Source organism: Callorhinchus milii, unplaced genomic scaffold (assembly GCF_018977255.1).
Source record: "Callorhinchus milii isolate IMCB2004 unplaced genomic scaffold, IMCB_Cmil_1.0 Scaffold12, whole genome shotgun sequence".
In the NCBI taxonomy this organism is placed as follows: Eukaryota; Metazoa; Chordata; class Chondrichthyes; order Chimaeriformes; family Callorhinchidae; genus Callorhinchus; species Callorhinchus milii.
This window is the reverse complement of record NW_024704753.1, coordinates 8,565,657-8,583,700: the sequence shown is the minus strand read 5'-3', so window position 1 is coordinate 8,583,700 and position 18,044 is coordinate 8,565,657. Positions and strand designations below refer to the sequence as shown.

At 37.7% G+C, this 18,044-nt stretch overlaps 1 long non-coding RNA gene across 1 annotated transcript; it reads right to left on the bottom strand.

The window, feature by feature from the left end:
* Nucleotides 1–5,809: 5,809 nt before the first annotated feature.
* On the bottom strand, nucleotides 5,810–11,625 carry LOC103179759. The gene is made up of 3 exons (XR_488012.2): nucleotides 11,571–11,625; nucleotides 9,499–9,729; nucleotides 5,810–5,972 (listed from the first exon to the last, which is right to left on the bottom strand). It is a non-coding gene; the product is annotated as an uncharacterized LOC103179759 (long non-coding RNA).
* Nucleotides 11,626–18,044: the final 6,419 nt, after the last annotated feature.

Genomic DNA, 18,044 nt, shown 5'->3' with positions numbered 1-18,044 from the left:
TTAACCCATTGGGATTCTGAGTATTAAAGAACCAATATAATCCATTCGAGCGAGTGTCTCTTATTTGGATTTTCTAACAATGTTCATTCCTGTGATCTATATATTATATAATAATAATCCTAGCATTTGATATAGCACCTTATGATGTTGTTGAGACATCTCAAAGCTCTTCACACAATATATTGTAAAGTGAATCGACTGCATTTTGTTGGTGAAATGGGGCAGCCAATTGTGCACAGCAGCGTGCCACAAATAGTTCTGGATTAAGTGACCATTTTTTTAGAGAGATTATTACCATTATTTTAGAGAGATTATTTAGAGCGATCCATCAATTGACTAACAAGGGAGTTTCTACTTACTGCAGGGTGAACAGAAGTGTGTGGAGTAAGGATATGGTTTGCAGGTGCCAGTAACTGAATGGCCATTGTCACTGGCCTTCTCTGCAGTCAACCTGGTATGAAGATGTGTTGCAAAAAGTGGAACTGCTTTGTTCAATATTATAACAAGGGTAAAAGAAAAGAGAGCAGCAAGATCATAGTCATTTTACCTGAAATGATGGATGCTTCAACTGCTCAGAAGTAATGAAACTCATCATATGTAAGGATTTGAAGGGACATTGAAGTCTCATCAGGGAGGTGTATGATTGATAATACCTCAGAACAGTCAAAGCTGTTGCCAATAGCGACAGCACTCTCCAACATGACCAGGAACATCGAGTCCGTGCAAATGTCAACAGCATCTCATTCTGAAGTTGTAAACGTTAGCTTTATTCAAAGACACCACTGGTTATGTAGAAACCGAGACATTGAAATTTTTCGATGTACTTACTTACTATCTGCTGCCATGTTGGATCACACAAACTGGGTGATATGTTAACAGGTAAGATTCAGCAATGTAAAGAACTTGCCTGTACAGCGCTGCTTTCTAAAGATCTGTTGCCACAAATAAGAGTTTTTACAGCAACAGAGAAATATCTCCAACACTATTCAAATATTTACATGATGCCTACAGACCTTGTCCTCAAGGTTATTCCCCCATTAAAATGATTCATTTGTTTGCAAATCCAGCCAGAATTGGGCAGATCTCTGTAAACAGCCCCACAATTCTTAATCCCACCCTCCACAAGCTGGAAGGTAACAATTGCTCGTTGCATTACTTCTGCTATCAGTCAGTAAGCATTTTCTATCACTATTCACCCCATTGTTTTCATGCTCACATATTCAATGGTAGCTAGTGCTTGGTGCTGGAGCAGAGATGCTTAACATAATAACGTCAATGGAGCACCAGCGTGATTGCCAGTGCCACACAAAACTGAGTTACACATTGATGAAATATTTCAATACAACAACAATACAGACCATCTTGATTTAGTTTCCCAATTAACCTCAACAGAGAATTTACTTTACAAATCAGTAGGTGATTTTATGTCAGTGAGTAAATTTACTGATCTTGGCATGAAATGCACATTATTTGATATCAGTCCTAAATTTAGTGACTGGCAGAGAATTACCATGACAGTCTTTAATCAATCAGCCATACTTTTGCTGCAGTGCCATCATTTTTAGGCCACCATGTTGCAGTTACAGATGCCTTCAATCCTCCAGCATTATTATTCCACACATAAAGCCTGAAATTCCAACTTGCCTTAACCTGTAAGACCAACTTGTCTTAAAATTAAAAATTGCGCAGAATTGTGGAAAACTTTCAAATTAATTCTTAATTTGGAACACAGTATGCTGTAAGAATGGAGATGTGTTTTTGCAATTCTGCACGATCTTCTGAAGTGTTAAGACAAAAAAGCCTCATAGGCTAAGACTAGGTGGAATTTTGACCCTACAAATATTTTGTATGCGTGACATACAGAATACGTTTACAGACCCATTATATTCGCAGCACATAAAAATTGTTGTCATGAATCATTTACTTGTTTTGTTTCAGAATAATTAGGATTTTATTTCAGAAAATATGGCACATTAAAGTTACCCTGAGGCTGGAAACGTTCTTCGGAGCTGTCTTTTTAAATTGCGCTGGTATTCAAATGATTCTTGCAGTGGTATACAATGGAGTCATATATTATCCATCAAGTACAGTACATGCCTCAGTAACTGAGAGTTGGTCATGCAACCTGTTTCATTAAGTGAGCCTTTACACTTTACCTTTCTTCTATGTTAGAATGGACATTTAGAATTACAATAATGTGTCAATAATGACAACAATGATGTAGCCAAATTCTCATTACTTGCATAATTTTCAGTGTAACGAGCCACAGCCTTTTTTTAAGCACATAATGTTTTTCATAGCCCATTTTAGACAAATGTTAAGTTACAATGTTGAAGCTGATATAGTTTATGTAACAACAAATAAAGTGTGTGAAGTAAAGGAACTCTTCAATGGAACACTGCCATAATTCTCCCTCCATCACCCCCCCAAACCCCCTGTTCCTTCATAGACACATTCTGCATAACACTTCTTAAAAAAATCTCACACATCTTATGCCAATGCACAAAGTATTTTTTAACTTTGCTTAACGGCGCTGATTTTCCAGATTTACTAATCTGCAACAGCAGCTGCTTGGAATCCAGGTGAATTTTGAATGTGTCCAGGTAGCCTCCTGAACCCTGAACCAACTTACGATGTTAAGCTTCTAAAGCATGAAAAGACACGACAAAGCAATCATCACAGTATAGCGCTCGCTAAAGTAACAAATGATGTCCTCTATGACCCAGGCTCCCTTTGCCTCCTCGTTCTTCTGGACCTCTCTGCCATGTTTGACACAGTCGATCGTGCCATTCTCCACTACTGTCTCTCCTCCCCATCTACCTTAGTGGGACCCCACTCGCATGGTTCGACCGTCAATTCTACTTAACGAACCATCAACAATACATCTCAGCAAATGTATTTTTCCTCCCGCCCCTGCCCAGTCACCTGCAGGGTACCCTAAGACTCCATCCTCGGCCCCCTTCTTTTCCTTATCTACATGCCAGGTTCCACTCGCTCCCAATTACTAAATGGATCAATTTCAAGATCCTCTCACTCATTTTCAAATCCTTTTATGCACCTCCCTACCTATCCAATCCGCTTACCCCCAACTCCACCACCCGCTGCCACCGCTCAGCTGGCTCTGGCCTTCTGCTCACCCCTCGTCCCCTCCTCTCCACCATCGGTAGCCTTCAGCCACTACACCCTGAAACTCTGGAGCTCTGGAGCTCTCTCCCTCAGTCCTACCGCCTTGCCCCCTCCCTCCCCACTGTCAAATCCCACCTAAAAACCCCTCTACTCAATGCCTTCAACCACTCCGCCCCAAACTCTGGAATTCTCTCGCTCAATCCCTGTGCCTTGGCCCTCGCTCTCCACTTTCAAATTATTTGGATTGTGTTTTTGGTCACCTCCCCACTCCCTCTCCCCCTGGCAGACTCTGCCTCTGTCAAGTTATTGTTGTATTACTTCATTATCTTCACATTACACTATCAAGCAGTTGAGCCTTTTCTTAAATGAATCTAGTGTCCTGGCATTAACTGTCGTGTGGTACTCCATTCTAGATGTGTGTAAAGAAATACTTTGCAATGTCTGTCCTAAACTTGCTCTTGATAATTCTGAACCTCAGTGTAATCCTGTCCTCATTTAACATCCACATATACCCTGTTTCCAGCAGACAGTGCATGGATTGCAAACAGGAGCAGGAACCATTCCTTACTTCCTGCTTATTTTCCAGGAAGCCATGGCAATGGCTGAGGTCATTTGTAGCTCCTGCCCTGGGGCAATGTTTCACATCAGGTGACAAAGGACAAGGTTATATTAAAATAAGTAATAGCATTTTTCTTGAAAAAATTAATGGAACATTTGGCTTTACAAACTGTTTGTGGGACATTGCTGTGCGCAAATTGGTTGTTGATTTCGCGTACAAAATACACAGTTTTTACACTTCACATTTGTGAAGTGCTTTGAAATGTCCTCCTGACATAAATGGTGCTATATCAGATGCAAGGATATTATTTATTATTGTCTATCTAAGTCTGGCAAACATGTTGGTTCTGTGCTATTAAAAACCGGTGCAAAGAATTACAAAGCTAACCAACGTTACTGAACGCTTGACATGTTTGAGTTTAGGGAATTTTAAGGCAGGTCCGAGAAATTAAAAGTAAGCTTGCAATAATAATTCCTGCTTGTTGGATTTTTTTTCCCACACACAATTGTAGCAGATTTATAGTTTATTTATCCCGTAGTTTTAATTTATTGTCTTCAGTCATTTAGAAAGATAACTCTCAAATCAAATAGAACTGTGCCGTTTCCTCATTAGGGTGTTGAATGAAAGAACACATTTCATTGCAAACTATCACCTTTATCACCTTGTGATAGATCAGCTGCCAGAAAGGAGGGACAGACCATTGCCTATTCACTTCGTAAGGGTTTCAGGCACCTTAATGCGCAGGCTAATACCATTACTAAGGATCTACTCGAGATAACGTTGACATTATAAAATTCTAGTGGATGTTTGCTGCAGATGTTATTGAATATGCAGTTGATTAATAGCTGGTAAAAGTTGGTTGCTTTCATGCTGTGCGTCATTCTATGTGGGCTATGCTTAACAAGACAAATTAGTGCAGCCGCTGTTGAATCTTTCATTACGCCTGAGGTTTCCAAGACTCTGAAAACAATCATGAAGCCCGCTTCTGAAATTATCCTACCCACTCCCACGCCCCCCACCAAAAAAATAGACTGCCATTCAAATAAATGGAACAGAATGTAATTAAACTATGGTGTGACGGACCACTGAAGTCCATTTGTCAAAATGTTACAAAATAATGTAGTGGATTGAATGTCGGGCAAGAGAAATTGGCAACAGCTATTTTTTGTAATTACAACAGTGCATTGTTGGAGGCAAAATGATCATCACAGAAACAATCACTGGCACAAACGTGTGGCAGAGTAAAATTGTCCTATCATAGCATCATAGAATTTTACAGCACAGAAAGAGGCCATTTTGCCCATCATACCTGTCCCGACTCTTTGAAAGAACTACCAACTAGTCCTAATCCCCCACTCTTAGCTCATAGCCATGCTGTCAGCAACCCTCCTGCCCTCCTTGTTCTCCACTCCTCCTTATCCCAAACCCCTGCTTGGGTCCAAATCCCTGCCTGTCGAGCACCTTGGGACATCCTATCGATGTGAAAGGCGCTATACAAATACAATTTTGTATTGTATTGTAACTACAACAACAACAAGATTAGATTTGTATAATGCCTTTCACGTCAGGAGGACGTATTAATTATAGAATTCTGCTCAGGAAAAGGTAAAAATTATGTTTACTGATTAAAACTCTGAGGGAGGAAAAGTACAACTCAGTCAATGACAAGAGCCACATAGAAAAGCAAGATTGGGAAGCAATAATGAATAATAAATTACAGTTGCAAAGTCAGGTTCATTTAAAGGTAAAGTCAGGTCGATTTACGTTATGAAGAAAATCCAGATCAATCGAGGCCCATTGAAGTGCAGCAATGAAATTACTTGAGAAATTGACTGATTAAAATAAATTGAGATTTTGGTGAATTGAAAGGATATAAGGTTACTTAAATTTGTGACCTTGCGGTGAAGTAAGGTCTGACACAAATTCTTCAATCAATTGATATTTATTAATACTAATTAGTAAAGAAATGCATATCAAAGTTGTACATTTCAGCAAATTAAATTAATGCTTACGATAAGCTAGTAAAGTTCACTGCAATGAATTGATCAGACAAATACAATAGCTTTGATGAGGAATCGGCTTGTTAATCCATGTTGATTGTAATATATTCCTCTTTCCTCCAAATTATTCTGACACAGATTCAACCTCCATTGTGTAGCTAACATCAAAATCTTATCAACGATGATGTTGAAACTTTGTGCTCTGTAAACATACTTTCACTGTTCACAACGGCAGCTTTCCTGAGTCTCCGTGATTTTTCTTTGGTCAACTCAAGCAATCCAGAATTCTGGGATTACAAGGATAATGCGGAAGAAAAGGAAAAAAAATTACTAGTTGTTGTTTTGCTTTGCTAAATAATATGCATGGTGCGTCCTAAACATTGGGAATCAAACTTGAATTCCAGGGGCATAGTTTAGTCATTGAGCATCATAACTCCAGCACAGCTTTGCATATGTAAGAGACATCACTCTGCACACCACCTCCATGCTCTATGCTGTACACAATCAATTTTATATTCATGGATTTTGCTGATCAGTTTTTAAAATATGAAACAAAATAGCTCTATTCCAGTCTTAACGAGATGTAACTGCATAAAATATTACTGTACTGCATTAAATTTAACAATATGACTGTTGCCCAATATTTTCAAATATATTGGACAGAAACATTTTTCTGATTGATGAGTATGCAACCGAGTAACCATAAACATATCGGAACACAAGCTGTTATTTACGAGTTTTCTGTTCAAAACAGTCATTGCAGTTGGTATCAGCGAGTTATTCCTGCATACATTTGATAGCCTATAATTTTTAAGATTGCTAAAGAAACAAAAAAGTTTAAAATTCTGAATATGGCATTTTTTTTAACTCAGAACAAATGAACTTAATTTACCACCAATGATAAAATTCTTGTCCGGTCGTTACATTGAGTTATGTGCCTCTGTAGTTACCTCCAATAGATTTTTCCATCATAATCAACACTGGAGAATAAAAATTCCACCTGGGTGTCGATCTTTACTCCATTAAGGTGACATTTCAGAGCATGCGAAATTTGTCAAATTGTAAAATGCAATCTTTCAACTAAACAATATGGTCAAATTTGGAAATCATTTTTCTGTAAGATTATTTTAAAAAAGACAACCTCAGAAAACAGGCTTCAAAGTTGAAACTGAACTCAACAATTTGCTGAATTCTGCACACTCTGAAATGTTACTTTAATCGAGTAAATCTAGACTCAGATGGAATTTTACCCCATGCATTTTATTTTAGAACAGAAACTGTTGCATTTTCAGTCCTGTTATTGATGATTTTCTGGGATCTAAAATGTGAGATTCATAAGCTGCAGTCACAAATTGTGATTTCTGTGTGTGTGCCTCAGAGTCCCGCAGACAGTCTCCCCCAACATGATCTATTTCAGGGAAATCATTGGCCAGTTTTTGAATGTTTGAAGGATATTTTCAGTTTGGGAACCTCAATGGCAGAGCGAGAGAACATAAACTCACATCCACGATTTCTTGCACAATAAGTTTCCAATTTCTGTGCTGTCAAGAGAAGGTGCCAGACAGGCCATAGACACAAAGGGGAAGAGATCATTCAAGTCATCACCCCAGATTATTCCTGTGTACCTGTTACATTTTACAGAATAAAAAAATTGAAACATTCTGTTGGTCAAAGAATCATATAAAATCAAGAATTCTTAATTGTGAATTACTTAGAGTAGTAGGAAAACTCACACCAACAATAAACTGCACTTATGTAGCATTTTTCAACAACAACAATTGCCATTAATGTAGCACCTTTGATGTCAGGGGTATGTTTCAAAGTGCCTCACAAAGCTGACTGGGAGTATGAGCTGGGCATGAGGACAATAGTATGTGTGTATGTGTGAGTGTGTGTGTCCGTGGGGAGAGGGAACAAAGTGACCAAAACCATTGTTGAAAAGAAAGGTTTTAAGGTGGGCTTTAAAGGTGGGAGGTAGGGAGAGAGGCTCTAGAATGGCTCACCATAGGATGAGCATCTTGACATGCTTCATGAATGAACATTGTATCTTCCAGGTAAAGCACACAGGCAAAAAGTTTAACATTAATCTTGTGGCAGACTTTTGCTGGAAGATCTGAGAGCTGGCACTCAGAATTGCAGTCACCAGAACAGTAAAGAACGATAAACAACGCCAGCACTCGACTGTATTCATCAACTGGTGCACGTCACATGAAATTCTGACCACCATCTAATTTGTTCTAACACAGCATCTCATCCTTAGGCTCAAGAAGTCTCTTGCCTCCCCAGCCTTTACGTCACTATCACAGAGGATTTCCACTCTGCACCCTTTTCACCTTTGCCATCTCAAAGTTGATACTGTTGAATCAATAAGTGCCACATTCATAGCACTTTTGTATAATGGATTGACTGGGAACTGGATTGAAACTGCCAGAACTGATTTAACAAAAAAGTAGAAGAATTTTATTATCCCCCATATTCTGGCTGTAATTTGAACCCAACGTCTCATGAGGTGAAAGGATAGTATAACAATGATCTAACACATTACATTTCCTGGGCCCTATGGGAAGAGTTTGTTAAATATAGGCTTTCTGACAGGTTGGCTGAGAGGCAATTGGAAGCTGAATATATATGTTTTAGCTATAAATTTGTTAATTAATAGGACAGAAACAGATACCATTTGACATTCTGTGACATAGCTTTCTTCCAGGAGTAAATGGAAATTACAAAACAGAATTAATGCACGAGTAATCTGTCCCAAGTAGATATCTGCAGCAAAAAATAGTGACTCTTTTACAATCTATATATGTACACAATGAAGTTATGCAAAACAAAGGTGGTTAAAAAGATGACTAATGTAAGGGAGCAGTGAAGGAGGAAGGAAACAAAACCAGATTTTGTTTGTGTATTAGACAAATAAGAATAACAGGAATGAAAATGCAACAATATCCCGAGGATATATGACCTTCCTTATCCTGTGTTTGGAGAAAATATTTCCACTGGCGGGTGGGTCGTAACCCGAGGACACCAATTTAAAATAGTTGTTAAAGAAACAGAGGGGAGGTGAAGAGAATTTTTTTCACACAGTGAATTGTTCGGATCTGGAATGCATTGCCTGAATGAATCGGTGGAAGCCGATTCGATAACAACTTTTAAGAGAGAAATGGATAATTATTTGGGGTGGACAAGTTTGCAAGGCTATGGGGAGAGAGCGGGGGATTGGGATTGATTTGGATAGTTCTTTTCAAAGAGTCGGCACAGATCTGATGGGCTGAATGGCCTCCTTCTGTGCTGTATAATTCTATGATTCTATGATTTGCTAATTTGCACAGAGTAAGCTTGGGAAATATCTCATATAAAGTTTCAACAATGTTTATTCATTCCTCTTATGCACTCTGTACTTTTAAGAATAATCCTTGAATTTGATATAGTGTGTTTCGCATTAGGGGGATGTCTCAAAGCACTTTCCAGGATGTATTGTAAAGTGTAGTGACTGTATTTTGGAAGAGAAGTCTGTAATGCTCTATGCTTTGGGATTTGAACCCAGGAGTGTTGGGCAACACTGTCGCAGTGCACTATTTTCATGGTAAAGAAGGTGCTGTAAGATATTTAAAATAGTCTCCCTGCAAGGCTCTTCCTTTCAGTGTTACCATAGCAACAGATCCTGAGATATAAATGCCTGCCTGGCTTTGTTCCTTCCTACATTAAACTCACACTCCCACCCCCACTCCCACCCCTTCCATATCTTTTTTTCTCAAAAATGTAATAGTCTACATCAAATAAACTTAACACATCAAAAATGTCAATAATTCTCACCATAAACATGTAGGTCACATTTCCTTAAGGTCACACACAATGATTCATTCTTTTAAAGTTCGTATTCCTTTTGGAGCAGTGGTTTACATCATTCTCCGCTCAGTCACTCCTTTCTGCAGCCAATGGTGACAACAGCTTTTTTTTAAAATGCATTTCTTCCATTATGACCACATTTGGATCTTCCATTTAGGCTGATGCTTTATCCTGAAGATGGGTGTATCAACAAGGAATCTGCCCAATGTAAAGTGCAAGGTTATGTTCTTTCAAGTAAGAAATCTAAAGCAATTTCATGGTATTAACACAAGCTGTGTCATCAATACCTTCATATAACAATGCACAATGTTGCAATTTATATGTGACTAAATCCATGTAGAGATTTGCACAGTTGGGACCATCAATTGTATAAATATCATAACCTTAAGGGCAGTTATTGTAGTGCAAATAAAAAATATCAGGAACGAGGTGTTTATACAAAACCCTCCAAGAATTAGCTTTGTGCTCGAATTGCTGTATATGTACAACAGATTCCCAAAATAGGTGAACAATTTGTTTTCTGTTCGCATTAATCTGACTCTGAGGAGGAATAATTAATAGTTGGAAATGACCTTACTTGAATGCAGTTTTCCCCACTGGGAGGAAAAAAACAACGAAAGATCTGTTGAGTTCTTCTATGTCTGCAATGAATTATTTAATGCAATTTGATCTCAAACACGCATATGACTTTAAGCTTTTAGAGCTCAGTTCCATTGCAACAAATTGTTAGTGATACACTCCATTCTCTTGAAACTGGTCAGGTTGAGTGACCTTTTAGAGACCATTTTAGAGCAAAAATGGCATTAACACTCTTGTTTGAAATTGTGATAGTATAGAGCCTTTTACTTAAGAACCTGGTGACCTCTAAAGGGCTCAAACATCTAGTAAATTGTAGAAACCTTGTAGAAAGTAATAACTTACCAACCCATTTGCCATATTTTTTTTTAAGACATTCTCAGCGTTGAAAGCCACTTAACTTTACAAATAAGTAAGTCAATATGCTGCTGAAAAGGTTCTACCTGAAACTGCACTTTTTGGTTAGCGGAACTGAATTCTTCTTCCATTTCTCTCCATTAGAAAGCATTTTATTGAATAACAGTTGAATTACAATTGAAAAGTACACTTAAAATTCAGGAACACGAATGACTAGCAGGACCCAGAAAAGATGCCTTGAGAATGGGATTTGCCTTGATAATCAGCAACAGAGTGAGGCGAAATGTAAACATTGGCTTAAATCATTCCTGGCTTCAAGAAATTTTAATTTTAAAAAAAAATATATTAATTACATACCCCTACGTCTGTATTACACACCCCTAAGTCTGTACATGAGTCTTACATGTGTCAGCCGGCCTCAGTTGGTTTGTACTCTCTGAGTGAGAAAGTTGTGGGTTCAAGCCCCACATTAGGACTTTGAACTCAAGACTGATACTCCAATGCAGTGTTTCAGGAGCACTGCATTGTATGAGATGCTGTCTTTTGGGTGAGATTATAAACTAAGGTCCCATCTACCTGTTCAGTTGGACGTTAAAGATCACATGGCACTAGTTGAAAAGAAAAGTATATACATATATATAGATGGATGGATAGATATATGTAAGAACCCGTATTTCTGCACAAGATGCTAGAAATGTTGCAATGAACATGATAGCTTATGAATGCATTCTTCCTTTTCACCAATGTTGACAGTATGTTTCTTTCTTTTGACTGTTCCCTGTTCCATATATTGAGGAAAACACAATATTATTTTCAATTAATCCTCTGATGGAACTGGAGATTAAGAACTCAGCATCTGAATACAGAAGCAAAAACTCTATGTGTCACAGTACATTAAATCGCCAATGAACCTTGGCACCAGTATACTCATACATATATTGTTGGAATATCTACCATGTGTTCTCAAAAGCCATTTGTACTGCAAACAATGGGTATCAATTCCAGTTGACCATTTGTATATTAGGCACCACAAATAAGCAATTACAAAAAAGTGTCAAGATGTTGGTCATTATTATTCGCAACAAAAAAATATGTCATTATCTTACCCTTCGAACCATCCTTAGTCTTTCATATTGTGACTCTCCTTATGGGATACAACTGAAATAGAAAGGATTGCATCAGACTCTGGTTCAGGCTTGTTCAATAGAGCGTGTTCATTTGCTTCAGAAAGGCAGAATTGTTTGAGATAAACAGTATGAATCCAACGGATGTGAGTTGAAGGGCTGGTTTGACCAGTCCATTGATACAATTGCTTAATTTGATTAGATATATCTCTGGATCATACCAATGCAATTTGATTGCCTTTCTATAATGATGGCAATGACACTATTGTGAATTTCAAAGAGAATCCTCTCATCTCATGTTCCCTTTTCATTTTCTGAAAGCACTGACAGATGCAGTTCCACTTGCTCCAATCACACTTCATTCAAGAATAGAAGGTAATTCCATTATTGTCATTCAACAGTGCATCAGTACCAAGCATGATATTATCTATACCCAATCTTCTATCAAGCACTTGCTGGCAAGAGTTAATTGATTACGATCAAGAGTGGGAACCCTTGCTGAACGTTTATTTCTCTATTCCAAGAGAACTAGAACTAAAACTGCGACTAATTTCAGTTTCCTACTATCAAGCAGGTTGAGAGTAGGAACTCAGCACCGACCTTGAGAATGGGACCTTCTAAATCTGGGTGGTTCAACAGTACATGAACGAGAGCTTTGTAAATTGAATAGACTTTTTCTGGTGAGAGTTCAACCGAATCTGCATAGCATGATGTCTAAATGTAAGTTGACCTAACAGCAGAGAATAATCACATTAAGTTAGTGGGCTTTCGATTTTATTTTCCATAGCAGTAACACTGATCCTAATTCTTTAGTAGGGAACTTTAACATCATTCATCGAGCACTGGACCTTCAAACACTGTACTTTGAGGAGAACTCCATCAACACCACACATGTGACTGCCAATGAATAATTTTATATGACGATGAAAAACAATTTATATATGTATCAAATAGTGAACAATTGAATTCACATTCTGTGTTATTGAGACAGCATTCTTGCATGCTTTTGAGAGCTTCATTATCTGTGAAATAAATGATGTGCCTGGAGCATGGCATGCAACTTCCAGGCTCAAATGTCAGTGAACAGATAATGGAACTAACTTTCGGTCAGACCTTCAGGTGTATTCAGTTCACTGACTACTGCCAATGTTCTGCAAATTCTCACATCACTGCTAAATACAGTGCAGCACATAGTTTCCAGCAAGTACTTAGAAAATACTGCCGCAATGTGCCCTGCTTAAATTCATTGCCTTTCAAGGAGGTGCTTGCCAGCAGCTCTAGGCATCAAACTATGATTGGCTATCCATGAGACTGAAGTCAGGGTGTGCATTAAAAAAAATGCATCTCTGATATATTGAAGCAAAGTAGAAAACATTTTAATTAATTTCTCACAGTGAGCAAACTACAAAGACAAAATCTCTGAGGGGAAATGGTATTGTGGCACTGAATATTATTTATACAGACTGGGCTTGTCCAGGGTAACATTTCCATTTTATCTACAGTGCCGTATTTCTATTTCAGGAATGCACAACATCTATACATGTGTCCTGCTGGCACTATATACATAGAGGGAATTGCAGTGAAACTCCCATCTACATTTGAATATTAACCATTGTGCTATGCTGATAGAATGTGGCTAGAATATTTGAAAAATACACTTTGAGCTTTGATATTGTTTGGACAGATATTGTCCTGCAATAATCTATTACCTTCAGTACATTTTTGGAATTAATACAAATGTTATCAGGTGGAATGTCATAAGGGTACGAATTACACCAAAGAAAGATTTCCGAAAATATTTTAGACTTTTGCTTGCCTGAAGCAAAGAAAGGTATGAAAAAATAGTTCTGGGGTTACATTCAATAAATGGTGCTTTTTTTCTTTGTATTTGAATCTCTTCAAAACAGGAAATGTTAATAATAATCCTTGCGTTTGACATAGCACCTTATTACGTCTCGAGATATCTCAAAGTGCTTCAGAATATACTGTAAAGTGAATTGACTGTATATTTTGTAAGCGAAAGAAGACTAGTAGCAGGTAATGATTGAGAAAACATTTCATAGACAAGAAATATATTGGAGGCTTTTGCTGATGTTTCCTTTAAATCGTTTGGAATGGTATAGAATAATATAGTGTTGTATTATTTCATTTGATTTTCGTATGCACACAGCAGTCCATCATACTCTTATGATCGTACCCCAATCGTAACTCTTTGAAGGGCTTGCCACATCTCTCCATAGTCACAGAAGGTATTAAACCAGACATCTTTAACAAGCTTTCTGGTCTTAATGGCTTTGGACTATGCTGAGCTCACAAAAAAATGCTTTTCAGCAACCTGACCATCAGAACTGCAGCAACTGATCAACTGTGTTGTAAAACATCAAAGCGCTCTGTACTTTCCACTGGTTTTGGCAGCCATCTTTGCTACTCGTTTGCCCCCAGAGTAGATTGGTTGTGATGACTGAGCAGAGGACCCAAATGCTGTAATTGAAGTGAACTGACTGTCTCAAAGTAAGTTAGGAGTGGGTTTCCAAAGCAGAAGTCAGTTTTTTTTATGTTATTGATTTTTTTTCAAAGCACCGAGGAAAACATACCATTTTGTCCATTCTCTTTCCAACTCCTGCTCCACAAATACATACTGAATTAGTTTCAAATCTAGTGGATAGCATAGCACATATGTGATTTAAAGCCCATTTCAGATGACTCATTTCAGAATTACACAAGATTTAATATAGTAAAAATAATAGTGCCCTTCATCTGTCAGGAGGACATTTCAGACACTTCAATGGATTTACTGTGAAGTCTAGTGACTGTGTATTTTGTAGGTGAATCCTAAATTCATTATGTCCTCTCAATGTGAAAGGCACTATACCAATTGGTTGTTGTTGTTTTATATTACACATACCTTCCCCTGTTACAGTAGTCTTAATAAATCCCTTTCCTAAAATGTATTATTTCGGTCTGTGCTCTGCATTTGAGACTTTGTTCCATTTCTCATGTACTTTGTCATGTCACGTTGCAGATGTACACCATCCTCCCATATCCATCCTTATTGACTTTGGAAAGCAGAGAAAACTATTCTTAGCTTGGCAATTTTTATCCTCTTTTAAATGTTCTCTTTATATCAGCGTTGATAAGAAGTCCACACAATTGCAGTAATAATCACAGGGTAACTACTTGACAGACAATAATAATAGTTGCACTTAATCTAGCACAGTACACTTTGGGAGAATGTCTCAAAGCGCTTCAAAGGATTTACTGAAACTTATAGTGACTGCATATTTTGTAGGCAAACACGACAGCGAATTTGTGCACAGCAACAAATGACCAATTTTATTTAGGGGATTCTTGGCCAGGACACCAGGGAAAATCTCTTTTCTTTTTGAGTAGCGCCACAGGATTTTCTATGTCCACCTAAACAAATAGACTTGGTTTATCACCTCAACCAAAGAACCAATTCTCTGACATTGCAGCACACCCCCAGGACTGTGATGGAATGTCAGTCTAGAATTTTTGAGTTCAAAGTCCTGATGTGAGTCTGATTCAGAGATGAAAGTACGACAAACTGACCAGGCTAATACACAGAAATGTACCTCTCAGAATTAGTCTGGTGCTGAACATCACCTTCCCTTTTCTTCAAAGGTCACCTTTGTTTGTGTCATATATCTGACTCCCATGAAGAAATTGAACTTGGATTTTCATTTTCTCTTTTAGGACTTTCAGGACTCAGTGATGTGATTAAGGATGAAAATGATAATTCAGTCTTTGTAACCCTTTGGGGATGAATTTTGAAAACTTTATTTCATCTTCACTGCCATGATCATAGATCATGATTCACTTCGTAGATCATGATGCTCTGAAAATTTTAACAAATCTTTAAAGGAATAGCATATATACTCTCAGGGCTTGATATTTCGTTGGCATCAGTTCTTCGTATTATTTAAGCCCGAATTGCTACAAACTGACTGTGATAAATTAACTAAACTAACAAAGTTCTATCTTGCTTATAAGTTAAATTGGTGGATCATTTCATGGCTGTTTACGAGGAATCTTTGTGTGCAAATTGGGTGCCAGGCTCATCTGCAAAATGCGCTACACTTTACAATAACCGCTTTGAGACGTCTCCTCAATATGAAAGATGCTACATCAAATGTAAGGATTATTATGTTTGTGGTGTCAGAGATGACACAGGAGTACAGACAAAACTGACATGTAACAGGGTCGCAAGTCCAACATAAAGCTTTATAATGATTTTTTTTATTAGTATGTTACAAAATTGCTCAACTGGAACAATAGAACTTCAGAACTGGTTGAAGAGATAATTATTATACTCATTGCTGGTGCAATATTCTTCCTGCCTTCGTTATAAATATGTCGAAGTGATTTTCCCTATTACTTAATCACTTTCGAATCATAGAATCACAGAATTTTGCAGCACAGAAGGACGCCATTTGGTCTATCATGCCTGTGCCGGTTCTTTGAAATAATTACTACTAGTCCCTGCTCATACCACATAGCCCCACAATTTTTTTCTTTTCTAAGTACCTAGATTCCCTTTTGAAAGCTATTATAGAATCTGCTTCCACCACCCTTTCAGGCAGTGCATTCTAGACCGCCACAACTTTCTGGATAAAACAATTTCTCCTTGTCTCCCCTCTGGTTCTTTTGCCAATTATCTTAAATGTGTGTCCTCTGGTTACTGACCCACCTGCCAGAGGAAACTGTTTTTCCCTATCTATTCTATCAAAACCCTTCATAATTTTGAATACCTCTATTAAATGTCCCCTCAACCTTCTGTGTTCTAAGGAGAATTATCGCAGGCTCTCTAGTCTCTCCACATATTCGCAATCCCTCACTCTGGTATCATTAGTGTAAATCTTCTCTGCACCCTCTCCAAGGCCCCATAAGCTTTTCTGGATGGTTAATGTATAGTACGTTTCCCCATTCAGTTTTGTCACTTTTTTTGGTTGTAGAAAATTTTCAAACAAGCCAAAGTGCACACAAGTAGCAATGGATCCTCTGGTTGAGCAAAATGGACTTTGCAGTGAGAATGGACTGATGAATCCGGTTTGACTGTTTGGAGGAAATGTTGAAAATATTTTTCTTATTTATTTTATCAAACAAATGTAAAATAAATGACTAAACACCGCAACCTTTCTAAAGGTCCGCCCTCTTCCAGGACTGATAGCCTACTTAACAATTCATAAGTCATGCTACACTGATATACAATCAATCAGCCTGATGAAAGCTAAGATTTCTCAGGCAATTCCAAAGCATTTTGAAATCACTGACCTTGCAGAGTTTCTTTTCCCACTAAACATTAATGGAGTTCAGTGAAGTGCAACCCCAGGGGAGTAGCACAAGTTTACCTAAAAGTGTTTTAAAGTTTAACAGACTTAGGACAGAACGTGATTTTATTTTATTTTATGAATAACCCATTTACAGGACAGTACTATCCCCAATTAAAAACTCTGATACAAAACAATATACATTTAACTTCATTAACACAACTTTAAGTGTGCTTACAGGAAAGAGTGACTGGACAGTAAATGTTGGATTCCTAATCGATGGGCCACTTATGTAATTATCTTATAAGTGTGAATGTAATATAATGTCAGTATTTCATTTCCTCTTTCCTGTTCTTCAAGTGCTGACCTCATCCTGTTGTACTTTTCCATGAACTCTTCCACTTTCCACTACCTGATCAAAGTGACCAGCATTCATCTGTGAGCCTGGACAATGAGTTTTGGATGGTGATTAAACAGCGAGGGGCATTACAATCTGAATCCTGGGCTGGGAGGCAAAAATCAGTCAAAGTTTCCTTTGCTAATGATTATCTAACTTTCATTCTTTGACTGCTGACTAATCAAATATTTTTATTTAAATTAAAGGTAATAATCCCTTAAAAAATAGGAATAATAATAATAATTTGGTCATTCAGTCCACTATTTGTGGGACACTGCTGTGTGCAATTGCTGCCACTTTTCATCCACAAAATACACACTTCACTTTACAGTATATTCTTTGAGAAGTTATATCAAATGCAAAGCTTATGATTATTATTGTTATTGCTGACGTGAGGAAGCTTAGTGCAGAGAATATAGCACAACAGAAGATTATGGATTCAAGCTCCACATCCAGGACTTTCAACTCATAATGAGTTAGGCTGACACTCCAATTGAGTGCTCCATTGACTGAGGTGACGTCCTTCAGATGAAACTTTAAACTACCTACCTGTTCAGATGGATGTTAAGGATCCCACTATTCGAAAAGAGAAGAAAATAAAGTTTCCTGGCATGTTTGTTGTGCATTTAAGAAGAATAAAACAAAATCCTACTGTTACATTCAGTGACCACACAAGTAACTTTGCAATCACATTCGTGTCCTAATTTTAACATGAGAACATAACCTGGCTGATAATGTCTTCTTTGGGATTATGTTTGTGTTCACAACAAT